The sequence below is a fragment of the Diceros bicornis genome, chromosome 18 (genome assembly GCF_020826845.1).
Source record: "Diceros bicornis minor isolate mBicDic1 chromosome 18, mDicBic1.mat.cur, whole genome shotgun sequence".
Classification (NCBI taxonomy): domain Eukaryota; kingdom Metazoa; phylum Chordata; class Mammalia; order Perissodactyla; family Rhinocerotidae; genus Diceros; species Diceros bicornis.
Genome location: NC_080757.1, coordinates 14,672,379 through 14,688,484, shown reverse-complemented (window position 1 = coordinate 14,688,484; position 16,106 = coordinate 14,672,379). Strand labels below are relative to the sequence as shown.

Sequence of the window (16,106 nt, the reverse complement as noted above, 5' to 3'; positions counted from 1 at the left end):
TGTCTCTCTATTGACCACGGAATAAACTGAGCTAGAGCTTCACTAAGAGTAGTGTTATTCCTTTTCATAGAATACGCTGGAAGCAGAAGTTGAGAAGCAGCTAGAGTCTGGTAACTCTAAGAGAATGGAAAGACTGATGAGGAGCTGAGCTCACATGGATGAAAAGTTGGGTACAGCGATCTCTAAGATAGCCTTAAAATGCTAAAATCATGTGATTGGTGAGATAAGGGGAATCATACTCAGGCCTGATCATCACCGATGGAATTGACGATTTATAAATTCTTTGCAAATTGACAAAGCAATGCATGGATAATGTTCTTTACATATATTATATTAATGAACAATTAATGACTCTCTGTTTTCCCTTTTGGGTCCATTTTAACACAAGCATTAGATTGTGACCCTGGAATTTTCTACCTCCTTGCTCATGCCATTTTCTATACCTCCAATGGCTTCCCTCCAACTCCACATGCTCAAGTATTTTAAGGTTTGACTCAAATGCTGGCTGCTGAAGCAATCCTTCTGGGAAACTTCCCCATCTCAAAAGGATCTCTGTGTCTCCCTCTCTCCTAAATTTGTGCTTCACATTATTTCATGGAAATCATTACTGTTTACCTTCTAGCTAAGTCATTTCTCTACAGAGCATATCTCCCCTACATCTCTGTAAGCAACTTGAGGACAGAATACATGTTTGATTCAATTTTCCAATAGCAATACTTACCATAACACTTCACACATAGTAGGTACTCAATATTTCTTAAATAAATAAATATATGAGCAAATATCCACAGGATTTCAGAGAAAGAGAGCTTCAGGATGAGCTAGAGTTGTCATGGAAGACTTTCTGGACATATTGGAATTTGGGCTAGACCTTTATGGAATAGTATGACTTAGGGGAAGTGTAGGGGCAAGAGCAGGGCGCACGGTTACTGCAGGGACTACTGCTTTCCTTGGTTTTGATGGGACAAGCAGGTAATGTAGGAATCCACACACTGACATCTTTCTTTTCAAGTAAACCACTCAAAAGAATATGGCCCTTAGGAAGGGTGTACCTTACAGACAAGTGAGTTATAGCCAGGGGCAGAAGAACAAGACAGCCTCTGCCAGCCCTCAAATGTCCAGAGAAGCAGCTTGCTGAAAATCACTGGGATTTTGGGATGACTTCCAATCATCCAGAGAGATCCAGAGTGTCTGATGGATGTCATGCCCATCCTGAGGAGCCCTCCTGTATTACCTCTCTCTGAGCTTCCTAGAGTCCCAGTTTCTCCTTACCGAGCTGTGACAGCTCTCTACTCTGGAACTCCGACTGATCCCTCCATGCTCCCAGTTATTAAAAAAAGCTCAACAAGGCCTCTGACTAGAAAGAAGATTCTAGGCTGTCTGATGAAGTGTGCTCTGGACAGTGAACTGGACTCAGCAAATCCCTTCATACTCTCTTCTTAGAGTAACAGAGAGCACGCTTCCTCCAGGAAAGAGGAGCATGGGTGAAGGGGCCCAGAAAAGGAGCCAGGACCTCTGGGTTAGTGCCCTGGATCTTCCCTAAAAAGTCTTCCCTGTTCAGGGGCATCAGTTGCACCATGTGTAAAGTCAGGTTTGAGCTGAGGGTAACAGAGCTCTGTCTCTGTTTTGTAAGAGCAGAGGAAGGACCCCTGAGTACACTCACCTTGGCATGGGCATAGACGCCAGTGAAGTTTCTTCAGTAAATAAGATGAGGAGTTACACAGACCTAGTTATCCACCCGGAAAGCAAGTAAGGGGCTATATATAAGAAAATGAGGAAAAACAAGCTGATATCTTCTCTGTCATAGGGCTATCTTCACTACAGTGTTATCCCCAGGGGAATTAGCCCTCCCAGGAAAAACGAGACAGATGGAGAGAGAGACAGGTTGATTTGTAAACAACTCAAGCCCTTCATAAATATGGCAACAATGTCTTACATCTTCTGGTATTTAGACTTCCTAAAAAGAGGCTTGATCTCTAGCCCTGGCTTTACGGCAGATAGTTAGATCAGGTAACATAAATTCCACTGAACGATGGGGTCACTGAGGTCTATTGGACTTGTCCATATCCTCAAAGTCACCCAGGAAGCCAGGGGTGTAATTGAAACTAGGTATAGGTTTTGTAAAGGAGGAGTTTTCTTTCCTATATGTCAACACTAAGTGGGTCCTTTGAGCAGAAACAAGCTATTTCCAGATATGCTTTGGACCTAGGGTTGAGGAGGAGGCCCCAGAAGAGAGGCATGAGGGAGAAGCTTTCTTCAAACCCAGTTTCCTAATGAGTCCTCAGGAATGCAGTGCTTTCTCCCTCAGGGCCTTGTTAGTGGGGGCCACTGGGACTGTGTCTTGGGGTTCCTATAATGATTCTGGAAGTGGTGGTAGAAGAGCTTTACTGAAATAGAAGGACTCCTGGGAAGCTGCCTACCAATATGATTGTCTAGGCCAGGCCCTTAGAAGATGAAAGTGCTGGTGAAGGTCACAGGTTAATAAACAGAAGATGAGAGAAGGTTGAGGAGTGTGTTCCTCTGTCTCCTACACCCACCAATGATTACTCACCCGCAACCTCTCCCCAGCAGAGTGCTCTCTCTCCTCCCACCAGAGGAGCCTGGTGTAGTAGGAAAAGCACTATAGACAGACCAGATCTTCTGGTTAATAGTGGTTTGACTTTGGACAAGCTGCTGCACCGTTTTGGGCCTCAGTTTCCTCACCTGTAAAATGAGCACATCCTCTACCATAGATTATTGCTGTGAAGATTATGAATGAGTAAGAGTCACTAAGCTGCTAGTAGAATTCGATAATATATGACATACCAACGGATAACATTTAGGAGTGCTTGTTACCTCCATGGTAATGTGCTAACACCTTTGCAAGCCTGGAATCCCTCTCAGTCCTTGCAACAATCCTATGAAGTAGATTGTAGCAGACATAGTAGATGTGCTGACTCATGTCTTGCTCAGCCTTTCTTCTGATTTCAGTCGTGGCTGGGTTGGACAGTTTCCTGCAGGCTTGTGCTCATTGCAACCTGACAAAGTACCCACTTCCTTGGGATCCTCTGATGTTGTGAACACTGGGTGCTGACTAGGTCTGAGCATACGTGGAGCCCAGAGTGTGGAGGACAGCTTGACCACAGGAGATAAGAAACAATGGATAAATGCCCCACCACCTCTTCTTCAGACAATTCTGGGAGGCATTCTATATGCCCTTACATGATCAAGTCTCTGCTGTCCATAGCAGCGACTTTGGTAATGACCGCTCCTCAGGGATACTTCTTTTTTCTTTGTCTCACTCTCTTCATAACCTCAGTCTTCCTCCCTAGGATCACCTCCCAAATAAATAACCTTTTGCTTCCTGAGATGACTTCCCAATTAAACCACAGACACACACAACCCGTCTCAGGCTCTGCTTTGGCAGGAGCCCAAATAAAACAGTTGGTACTGGGAATAGCCCTAGGAAGCACATCCTCCAGATAGAATTCTGGAACAGGACCATTCACTACTGCTTGGGGTACGTGGGGTTGGTGTTAACACCCAGCAGAATTACTAAGACTTGCTTGTAGTAGGTTGGGAGGAGGCACAGGTAGAATGTGAAACACTGGGTTATGTGTTAGCTCTAGCACATTAATATTATGAGAACCATGGTAATTACAAGAATTGTGTAGTTTTAAGAATAAGGGATGGCTTTTGTTAACCTTCTTGGAAGCCTTGAAGAAACAGAATGCTGAACCCAGGTCAGCCAACTATCAATTCAGGCTATGTTGTGAAAGCCAGAAAACTTCCATGGCAACATTTTATGAGACATTAATTTTCTGCAGACACAGGCAGACAGTGCAGAAAATCAGGCCTAGAACCTAATTGTAAGGGTGGCAGAGCTACAAGGGAGGCTGAATGTGTAGCTTAGTTGGTTCCCCTCTGCTAAATCCAGGGCCCTGATTGAGAAGGCGTGAGACCTCAAGTGCTGTGATGGGGATGTTTGAGAGGATGCACATGAGAATTTTGAACTCCAGACTCTCCTTTACTCACTGGGCTGGCAAAACCATCCCTTCCCCCTTGCTAGAGGAGATCCACCTCCTTTTGCGTGAAGACCATGCAAAGACCTCGCAGGAAGCAGATACCTTGCAAGACTATTCTTGTCCTCTTCAACAACTTCTCCACTTCTCCTCAGTGCCTCCAGAGTAATTAGGGTTAGGCCTCAGCACATTCTGAGAAAGGAAATCCCATCTGTGATCCAAGAGGAAATAATTTGCTCACTGAAAAGAATTCCCATACCTGGCTGTGGTAGGCTGAATAAAGGCCCCCAAAGATGTCCAGAACCTAATCCCTGAAATCAACTTCATGTGGTAAAAAGGACTTTGTAGGTGTGATTGTTACGGGTCTTCAGCTGGGGATAGTATCTTGGATTATCAAAGTGGGCCCTAAATGTAATCACAAGAGTCCTTATAAGTGACAGCTGGAGGGATTTTTGATTAGAGAAGAAAAGAAGGCAATATGATTATGGAAGCAGAGACTGGAGTGATGTGGCCACAAGCCAAGGAACGCCAGCAGCCACTAGAAGTTGGGGGAGATAAGGAATGGCTTCTCCCCTGGAGCCTCCAGAAAGAACTTTACCTGCTGATATCTTGAAGTTATTTCTGGAGGACTCATTTTGGACTTTTGGTCTCCAAAACCATAAGAGAATAAATTTCCACTGTTTAAAGTCACTAATTTGTGGTAATTTGTTACAGCAGCAGTAGGAAACTAATACACTGGCTCATACATCGTGGCAGGAACTGAAAGTTTCTCCAGTTCATAGAAGAGCAATGAGGGACCATTGAGGATCATGAGGACCAAAAGAGTGGGGTATATTGGAAGGCTGAATAGGGAGAGTTAACTGACATGAGAGCACTTTTCACGGTTCGGGATTTAACATCCTGGCAAGGATGCCTGGAGCTGGTCCCAACAAACTGCAGAGATGTCTCTTTGAAGCCGGATATTGCCTATAGGGCCTCTTCAAGATCCCCAGCCAGACTAAGTTTAGCAGGCCTGCCTCTGGGATAATGTCTTCCTCCAGGTCCCTGGGTGGGCAAAGTGTTCCCAGCCCACGGCTTCAAGGGGTAGGAGCTGGGTTACAGGGTCACTTTATGATCCAAGGTCAGATTGAGGTCAGTGGGCCTACTTCTGGAAGCACAGAAGAATGTGTCTGCTGACAGGTGCCTGGACAAGCGGGAGTGCTCCTGGCCCATGACTGTGAGGTGCTGGGGCCTAGTTACAGAGCTGTTCCAGTGTCTGCAGTTGGACAGAGGTTGAGGGGCCTGTCTCAGGGGCATGGATGGGTGTGTTTCCTTCCTTGTCCCTGGGTGGGCAGGACTGGGAGCTAAGAGGAGCTGGAGCTGTGTCACGGACCACTTCAGCATCCACAGCCAGGGTCGAGGTTGGTGGGCCTGTTAACCAAGACAGGTGGGCATGACTCCTGCTGGGTCCCTTGACAGATGTTGCTGGTGGCAGGACCAAGGCAAAACGAGGCTGCCCGCAAGTCCAGAGGGGGACAGGGCTGTTTCCAGCTCTGTAGCCAGGACTATCGTCAGCAAGTCGGCCACCTGGGCACAGGCCTGTCTTCTCAAAACAGCCCTCCTCAGTCTTTGGGCTCCACCTGGGTCTCACAATCTCCTACCTAGATCCCAAAGCTCCACAAAGGCGCTTTTTGTCCAAATTATTGTTTCTGAGGGGAATATGAGTGGAGGGCCTCCTCTTCTGCCATCTTGCTGACTGTTATAATATTACATATACAATATCACATACACTATACACAAGATCAAGCTTACATTTTATGCTGTTGGACAATTTTTATCAGTTGGGGAAAAAGTCAGAACATACACAAGAACAAATCCTTTGTATATTAACTATTTGACTGAAAAAGAAATGCAAGAGTACCAGAAAAACATCACTGACAAATATTCATATAGCATTTACATAGAAAAGTCATTTTTTCTAAGCATGAAACAAAACAGAGAAGGCAAACTTTATAAAAATGTCAAACATAATTTGGGCAAGAGACACCTTAAACAAAGTAAAGACAAATGGGAAAATAAAGGATATATTTGCAACATACCTGGCAAATAGATACTATCCTAAAACATAAAGTTTCCACCAATCGTTAAGATAAAGATAAACTATCTCCCAAAGGACAAAAACATGAACAGGCAATTTTGAAAGAATAAATATAAATAATGAATAAATATGTAAAAATATATCCAACCACAATAAACAAAGAAATTCAAATAAAAAAATAATGCTGTATTTAGTCTAATTATCAAAGATACAAAGTTCTATTTATAACACCCAGTGAATTCAACAAGTGAGGTAACAAACATTCTTATAAACTGCCAATCAAGATGTAAGATGATGCACATTTTTTGGCAAATAGAAAGGTAGAATATTTACCTATTTTTACTTTTTCATTTCCTTAGTATGGGTGCATACACACACACGTGCGCTCACACACACATATTACTTTTATGAATTTAACCAGTGAAAATAATTTCAGTTTATGAAAAGATATAAATAAGAATATTAATCCCAGTATTACCAGCAATTGCAAAAAAAAAAAAAAGAACTTGAATTACATTAATAGACATTTGGGTAAATAGATTATAGTTTATACATAAAATGATACACTTGGGCTGGCCAGGTGGCTTAGCGGTTAAGTGCGCGTGCTCCGCTACTGGTGGCCTGGGTTTGGATCCTGGGCACGCACCAATGCACCGCTTTTCTGGCCATGCTGAGGCCCCGTCCCACATACAGCAACTAGAAGGATGTGCAGCTATGACATACAACTATCTACTGGGGCTTTGGGGGAAAAAAAAAGGAGGAGGATTGGCAATAAATGTTAGCTCAGAGCTGGTCTTCCTCAGCAAAAAGAGGAGGATTAGCATGGATGTTAGCTCAGGGCTGATCTTCCTCACACACACACACAAAATGATATACTACACAGCCTTTAAAATGGATAACATATATTTGTTTGCTGACATGTAAAGAATTTATACTATGTAATGTGGACAGGGATAAAGCAGATTAAAAATATATGCTATTTTGAATATACGTGTGTGTGTGTTCATTTGTCTGAAAAGCTAAACAGCAACTATTACCAATAGTTACTTTTTAACAATGGGATTATTGTGGGAATTATAAAATGGTGATGATGACATTCTGTATTGTTTGAATTTTTACAACATGATATATTACATGTATGATAAGTTTTTAAATAGCAAAGAGATTTTCTGTCTGGAATAAAAAAGAAGAGACAAATTCCAAGGGAAAGGGAATCTACTAAGCTGTTAAAGAAACCCTATGATCTTGGATGGTGGACAGAGTGCTGGGAACCAGTGTCCTTGATCATTCTTTATGATGCTGAACCAGTTGATCCATTCCACCCAGGTGATGATGCCACATCAAATCGTCCCTTGAGGCTTTAGATGAGTGTTCACATGGAAGAAAGGCCAGAGGCACAGGGATTTTTGGAAGTGAACAATAAGCTCTGTGTTGCAGCAGTGTTTAATGCTAGTGGTAGAGGAAGTGAGGGTAGAAGATGTGGTAACTCTTCAAGGTAAACCGAATGAGATGGTCTTTCTGTTCATTGAGATAGTAGAATCAGAGAACATGAGAGGTGGAAGCACCTTGATGATTACCTTGTGTTTCTGTCAAGGAATGGCCCAGAGATGGCACAGAACTTACTCAAGGTCCAGAACATGGTGGATGAGAGGAAGCGATGAGGTGAGAACCATGTTGCGGATCTTCCTCGACAGTTCTCTCGACCCTGGATGAAGCTCACTCTTGTATCGCTGAAGTTTGTCTGGTTACTGAAAAAGGATCAGAAAGAGCCACCTTTTCCTATGTCTTTTGACAGTCTTGGCAGGCATGACCAAAAAGGCTGGGGGTAAGTTGATAAGTTGGGTGGTTGACTCATCACAAACTCTGATGATCCTTTAGAGATGTAGGTGGATAAAATACCCAGCACTCTTTCCTCCTCTTTTCCCATCTGATAACCTTCTCCCTGACATTCTAGGTGCAATCTGTTTAAAGAAATAGGAAATGAGTCCCCTGTAAACTTCTAGCAAAACTTAAAATATTATTTTATTCTGAGTAGAAAGGATGGACTACAATGATGGTGTTAGGTTGCCAGAATTGGTTATTGCTGGATTGTATAGAATAGGAAACCCACATCTCTCATCCCTGGTCCACTAAGTTTATTACCTCACTTCCTTCCTTTGATCTTCTAACAGTCTCAAGGCATCTTGTCCAATTCCTCCATTCTTTTCATCTCTCACTCTATCTCTGTACTCCATCTGGTTTTCTCCAATACCTCTATCCTCCCTTCTCAACCCCCTTTGTTGGCAATTCTATCCTATTTCTCCCGATTCCTCATATTTCATCTTCATTTTTTCCACAAACTCTCTACCTCCAATCTTGTTTTGCTTCCATCTCTCATGTCCTTTCTCTTCATCTCCATCTTACCCCATCCTGTCAATCTCTTCACTGCCATAAAATATCGTGGAGAAGCCAAGCCACATGTGCAGGCCAAAGGGAAGTTTTAGGGAAATTAATCAAGAACACCAGTGGCACAGTAGAGATACCAGGAATGGGTGATTAGTTCTAAAAGGGAGGCTAGAAAGAGAATTCAGCTCACTAATGACTGGACTAAAGGCTGGTAATCAGCAAACAAGATGAGATAATGTTCTAGGCTTGGAGACATGCTCTCCTACTGATAAGGGAAATTTAGGGTGATGCATCACCATATGACTTGTATTTAGAGATATGAGTTGTCTTAGCTAGCAGAGTGAGAATTTAGAGGGGAATTTCATATTGAGTATTCTGGGTTTTGTTTTAATGTTGAAATAATACTTAGATTATAAATGCTTATCTTTTCAAAAGATTTGAAAGATATGAGGAAGGATAGGTGAGGACAATTCATTTTTGTATCATATGTGTTAATGGAATTTTAAAATTTAAAAACAAGTCTGAGAGCTGCACACAGGGATCATGCTCTCCAGAGTTAGTAGAGAATACATGACCATACAGCTTCCCATCTCTCCCCTCTATACCCTATGGGATAGTTGTGTGATAGGAAAGAAATGAGCTGCTTTTTGATCTTGCAGAAGCCTGATGGCAGAAATAAAATAATCCTGATCTTTAGACCTATGTATATAAACAGACCAACCATACTTGAATTTGAGAGAATCATATGACCCTGTGGGGTGGGCTTGCGGGGAAAGTTTTCTGGGATATTTTTGGGAACCCAGGCTATAAACAACCTGTCAGACATGAACCTGTAATCATTTAAGGCTTCCCAGTTCTCACTTCCCCCAGGAAAAGGGAGCACACTGTGAATGAAGTTGTAGTTTGTCAGGGGGACTGGCCTAGCAGAACCTACACACCCATTGCCTATAATCGGGCAGGTCTTTGGGAAACAAAGACTATTACCCCCTACAAAAAATCCTCATGCACAGGGAGATAGTAGCAGTTCTGGACCATCTGTCCTAGTTCAGGCCCCAGAGGATTTCTCCTTTAGTGCAAAAAGAGAAAAGTAGGAGGTGACACTGGAGACCTTGTCAAGCCAGTGACCTCCTCCCTGTGAGCACCTGCCAGAGGGCACCCTGCATGTCAGGCATGTCCTGAGGCTGTAGTTCCTGAGGATTCAGCATGGGGTTGATGACAGTGTTAAAAATGCCAGCAGCTTTATCCTTATCTGAAAGCTTGGCGGAACCTAGTCACCTGTAGTTAAAGATACCTGAACCATAAAATATGGCAACCACAGTGATATGGGAGTCACATATGGAGAAGGCTTTCTTCCTGACCTCCACTGAGTGGATTTGAGAAATTGCAGCTGCCACATGAGCATAGGAAGTGATGATAAGAGCCATGGGGAAGATAACTGCAAAGAGCAGCAGCTCATTGAGTTGGGTGCTGGAACAGGAAAGCTTGAAGAGCTGTGGGAGGTCACAATAGAAGTGATTGATCACATGTGGGTCAGTGCATTGGTGAAGGCACAAGCCCACGACACAACCACCAATATCCGCTGGACCCTCTGGCTCATGCGGTTGCTGTAGTTGAGGGGCTGGCAGATGGCCACAAATCAGTCATAGGCCATGGCTGTCACCAGGAAACAGTCCACCCCAATTAGGAGCTGGAAAAAGAAGAGCTGTGTGAAGCAGGCTTCATAGGGAACTGTAAGCTTGTGAGACAAGAGACGACCGAACATTGAGGGAATACTGACAGTGAGGCACGCAATGTCCAGCACTGATAAGTTCCCCAGGAAGAGGTACATGGGGATGTGGAGTTTGGGCTCCACCAAGATGGCTGCCAGGATGCTGAGGTTATTTTCAACCATGACCATATAGGCAAAGAGGTAAAGTACAAAGACAACTGGCCACAGCTCTGGTGTCTCCACCAAGCCCAGCAGGATGAACTCAGTCATGGCTGTTCCATTGGCCCCAGATTTTGGCATCAATAGCTCCTGCAAGGAAATATCAAAGGAGATAAAGAATCATTCCTTTGAATATATTTATTGAAAAAGAAGAAATATGCTTTCTTCTATGTGCTGAGCCCACTGCTAAAATCCCCCTCTTCAAGTTATCTCCTCAGGCCACACCACATTTGTGAACTCTCTCACTGCATTTACCTCAGTACTTTTACTTCATTCTCAGGTGCCTGGACAGGTCCCATCACCATCCAGACCTCTCTCTCTATCTTGGCTAAAATAAGCTACTTGTAGAGATTATGAATGACAAAACCATTAGGAAAAATAATTAACTAGAAAGTCTACTCTTGTATGAACATGGCAGAGTAAATTTGGAACTTTCTCTACTCAAAACTCATTCCTTCCCAAGACATGCAGAACAAGAATAAAAACACCAATTCTATTTTCAAAGACTAGTAAATATCCAAAACTCAAATCCACAAACTAGATGAGAGGGCTTCAAGAATAGTGGAGATCAAATAGGAGAGTGGCAGAGAGAGAAAATCTATGCCTGTAGAAAAAGTTGGACAAGTACAATTCTCCAAAGCAAAAGGGCACTCACTAAGGAACAAAATCAAAAGTCCTTGCTTGTAATAATGGGAGTAGAGTCCATAGTATGGCATAATTACCTTCTGTGATCCTGAGGTGGATTTAAGAAGCAGAGGAAGGGCTCAAGGAAGAATCTCACAGGCAAGTGTATTTGCAGGCTTTAGACAAGGTATGAAGCTAGAAGTGAGAGATAAAGAAAATGACCCACAACAGATCTACAGTTACCTATCTACATTGATTATACACAAGGAAAAGCTAAAATAACTCACTCATAATCTTGAATCATTAGGTAAGTTCCTGCTAGCCTGGAACATGACCTTCCACTCTTCTGATACAAGTCTCCTGCAAATAGCTGAGTCATAAAAAGCTCACTTCATTCAAAGATTCAAAACCAAACAAGCACAGGATCTATACAAGGATTCCACAAACAAAAGGAAGGAAAGAAACAAGAAAAACAAATAGGTAAAATTCACTCCACATAAGAAGGTTGTCATGATGCAGATGCAAATTGAGATCAAACATTTCAACATAATCTGAAAAAGCATAAGGAAGCATTTTTCTCTATAAAATAAGAGAACAAAGTAAAAATACAAGAGCTGAGGAAAGAGATGGCAAGAAGGACATAAAATACAAGCTGGAAGAAGATAGGAACAAATGTTAAAGAAATGTAAAATTATGACAAAAATAAAAACAAAATTAGAAACAGCACGATGGAGAAAACTCAGACAGAGTTTTTTTTTTTAAACTCTGGAATAGTATTTTTAAAAATAACAGCAACAAAAAAAATGGAAAAAGAGGGAAAATGATAGATGTAGGAACAGAAAAAAGGAGATCCAACATATGTATAATTGGAGTTGCCAAAGAAGGAGACCTAAATAAGAGGAAAGAACAATTATTTGAAAGTACGTTTTTTTTTTTTTTGGTGAGGAAGTTTCACCCCGAGCTAACATCTGTTGCCAGTCTTCCTCTATTTTGTATGTGGTTCACTGCCACAGCACGGCTTGGCAAGTGGTGTAGGTCTGTGCCCTGTACCCCAAACTGCGAACCCGGGCCAAAGTGAAGTGCACTAGACTTAACCACTATGCCATGGGGCTGGCTCCTGAAAGTAAATTTTAATAATTTTTTTTCCAGAAAGCAGAGAGTATTTGAATTTACAGATTGAAAGAGCCTACGTTGTCCCAGGAAAAATTCATGCAGAGACCCAACACTATTACATACCACTGTAATATTACTGGATATCTGTGATTTAAAAAAAGGAATAGGTAGTCAGGCCAAGAAAAAAAAAATCACGTCAATTTTAAAGGAAAGATATTAAACTGGCCTTCCCCTTCTTTGAAGCAGCCTTCAGAACTGGAATATGATGGAAAAGCGCCTGCAATGCCTGCAAGAAAAGAAAAAGTGATTAAAAAATGCTGTCACCATCTGGACCATCGTTCAAGTACAAGGTTAATTTTGCAAGGCAAGAATTCAAGGAATATTGCTAATATTAGCCACTCTTGAAAAAAGCAGACTTCAGAGTTTTTTTAACAGAAGTTTTTTTTGTTTTTTTTTTTTTTAAACAGACTTTGGCCAAAGGACAAAAATGGGAAAACCACAGGATATGAATAGGTGGTTAGTTTGAAATGTATTTTAACTGTAGGACCAAGAGTAAAACATTTGTGGAAATTATAGATATAGAATAAGATGTAAATGTTTTTAATATCTGAAAATGTAAAATGGTTATAATTAACAGAAAGGGAGAGAGGAGATGGGAGGAAGTATAGATGTGCAGATTTCCTCATACTCCACAGCTAAGGGTTAAAAGATATCATTCAACAGAGGATTTTTAGGGCAGTGAAACTACTCTGTATGATATCATAATGGTGGATACATGTCATTATAAATTTGTCCAAACCCATAGCATGTACAACACCAAGAGGGAACCGTAATGTAAACTAGGGACTTTGGATACTAAGAACATGTCGGTGTAGCTTTATCAATTGTAACAAATGCACCCCTCTGGTGGGGGATGTTGATATGCAGGAGGCTATGCGTATGTGGGGGCAGGGGTATGTGGGAAATCTCTGTACCTTCTGCTCAATTTTGCTGTGAATCTAAAACTTCTTTAAAGTCTACTTAAAAAAAGAAAGAACATTGGGGATGGTAAGCAGAAAAACAAAGGCCCAGGGCTCCTGGATGATTTTCCTGAAGTACTAAATTAACCACCACTTATCTCCAGACTTACTGTGCTAAATAATACATTTTCCATTTATTGATTTTTAAAAATATCATTTAAACCCGATAAACTATGTAACAGAGGTATAAGTACACAAACCAGTATAAAGGATTAATATAATCAAATAAATCACATGGTATAAGAGAAAGAGAAAAGGGTGAAGATGTTCAGAGATTATAAGGAAACAGTAATACTTAAAGAGCATAGTCCATGAGTTTATTAAAAAAGATATATTTGAAGATGTAAAAATATTGAACTTCCAATTGTTGGAAGACATCAAAAGCAAAGACAAAAGAAAAGGGCAAATCGGGAAACTGTGTGGAATTATTTGCAAAATATGTGACCAAAGGATCATATCCACAATACACAACGAGTTTCTACAAGTTAGTAAAAAAAATAATAATGTAATTGAAAAAGAAGCAAGGGATATTAAAAAACAATTCCCGGGCAGCCATGACATCAGCAAGATGGCAGACAGGAAGGCCCAATACTCATCTCTCCCCCCAAAACAACAAGAACAATAAATAAACAATTAAAAACTGAAATAGCTCTGGGAAAGTCTGGACTGCAATGAAGAAGCAGCAGAAACACTGTGGAGCTCAAAACCCATTGATGGCCACATAGAAAACTGTAGGGAGCATTTTACCTGCCTCACCCCATACCTCACCCAGAGCAGCTCAGCACCAAAAGGGATCTCCTTGAAGGGATTTCACTCCCTGGGAAAAGGAGAGCAGGAGAACCTCAGCAAGTCTCATCGCTGCTGTGGACATTTGCAGACTTTGCTACCAAGGACCCTCACAGTCTTCACCAATGCTGAACCCAGCTGATGGAGCCACCAGGATTCCCTGCCACTGTGTCTCCTCCCCAGGGCTAGAGCTGTCACTGTAGTGAGACCTACCTCCAGGGGCCCCAGTCACTACTGTCCCACTGTCTGGGAATGCCACAGGAACTTCTCATCAACAGGATGGGAGCTGCCACTCTTCTCCACCTCACCCCCTGGGCCCCAGTCATAGCTTTGACCCACCATCACCAAGCCAAGCTGCGCTGCTCTGTGACTGCATCCTGGGTCCTAAGTAGAAGCTCTGACCTGCCATCACCAGGGAGTGCTGCCAGCGCTCTGTGCCCCAGCCCCCAGGTCCCGAGCCAGGGCTTTGACATTCCATTACAGGGGCTAGGCTGCTGTTGCACTGTGCCGCAGCTCCCGGGTCCTGAGTCTTGCCATGGACCCACCATCACCAGGCTACATTGCTGCAGCTATCTTTCCTGCCACCTGGGACCTGATTTAGGGCTTTGAGCCACCATCACTAGGGCCAACCTGCTGCTGTTCTACTCCATGCCCCCTGGGGCCACAGTCAGGACTTTGACCTGCCATCTCCAGGGTGCGCTGCTGCACCACTTTGCCACCTGGGCCCAAGCCACTGTTGCACTGTGTCATCCCTGGACCCAAGACACTGCTACCTTTCCTCTCCCCCTCGGAGCCTGAGTCACTGCAGTGAGCCCCAGAAAACCAGACTCAAAGTCCACAGGAGATCTGCACAGGCCCACACCTCAGATACCAGTGCCACCACCACAGCAAGTGCACCTGATCCCAGGACCCCAGCTCTGTTGTCACTCTGAGCGCAGCGCACCAGACCTGGTGCCAAGAGGGATCCCCTTGGCTAGAAATTCCCCCATGGGCAAAATAGGAGAAGAGGAGAATGCCTGCAGTCTTCACACCAAGGACCCCAATAGCTCTAGCTGCCACTGCCACCTGCAGGACCTCCACAGTTTTGGCTCCTAAGACCCCTGAAGTCTTTGCCAATGTTGGCCTCAGAGCTACTAGGGAGCTACATCAAAGTAAAAAGTGTCTGCACAGCAACGGAAGCAATCAATAAGTAGAAAAAGCGATTATGGAATAGGAGAAAATATTTGCAAAGCATGTATCTGATAAGGGGTTAATATCCAAAATATATAAAGAATTCATACAACAGACTACAAAAAAGCAAATGATCCACTTTGAAAAATTGGCAAAGGATCTGAATAGACATTTTTCCAAGAAGACATCCAAATGGCCAACAGGTACATGAAAAGGTGCTTAACATCCCTAATTATCAGGGAAATGCAAACCAAAACCACAATGAGATATCACCTCACAGCTGTTAGGATGGCTATCATCAAAAAGACAAGAAATATCAAGTGTTGGTGAAGATGTGGAGAAAAGGAAACCTTTGTGTTCTGTTGGTGGGAATGTAAATAGGTGCAGTCACTATGGAGAACCATAAGGAGGTTCCTCAAAAATTTAAAAATAGAGCTACCATATGATATAGCAATTCCATTCTGGGTATATATCTGAAGGAAATGAAATCACTATCTTCAAGAGATATTTGTACTCCCATGTTCACTGCAGCATTGTTCACAATAGCCAACATATGGAAACAATTTAAGTGTCCTTCAACAAACTATGGGACTAAAAAAATGTAGCATACATATACAAAGGAATATTATTCATCCATAAAAAAGAAGGAACTCCTACCATTTGTGACAACATAAGTGGAATTTGATGACATTATGCTAAGTGAAATAAGCCAGACAAAGACAAATTCTGTATGGTAACACTTTTATGTGGAATCTAAAAAAACAAAAGTGAATTTCATAGAAACAGAGAGGAGAATGGTGGTTGCCAGGGACTGGGGGAAGGGATTAATGGGATATATAGATCAAAGGGTACAAACTTTTAGTTATAAGATGAATAAGTTCTGAGGATCTAATGTACAGCCTGGTGACTAAAGTTAATAATATGGTATTGAATACTTGAAATCTGCTGAGAGTAGATCTTAAGGGTTCTCACCACTAAAAGAAAAGAGGTAACTATGTGAGGCG

General features: G+C 42.4%; 1 pseudogene; it reads right to left on the bottom strand.

The window, feature by feature from the left end:
* Nucleotides 1-9,575: 9,575 nt before the first annotated feature.
* Nucleotides 9,576-14,682, bottom strand: LOC131416794 (olfactory receptor 3A1-like; annotated as a pseudogene).
* Between the last annotated feature and the right edge of the window lie 1,424 nt (nt 14,683-16,106).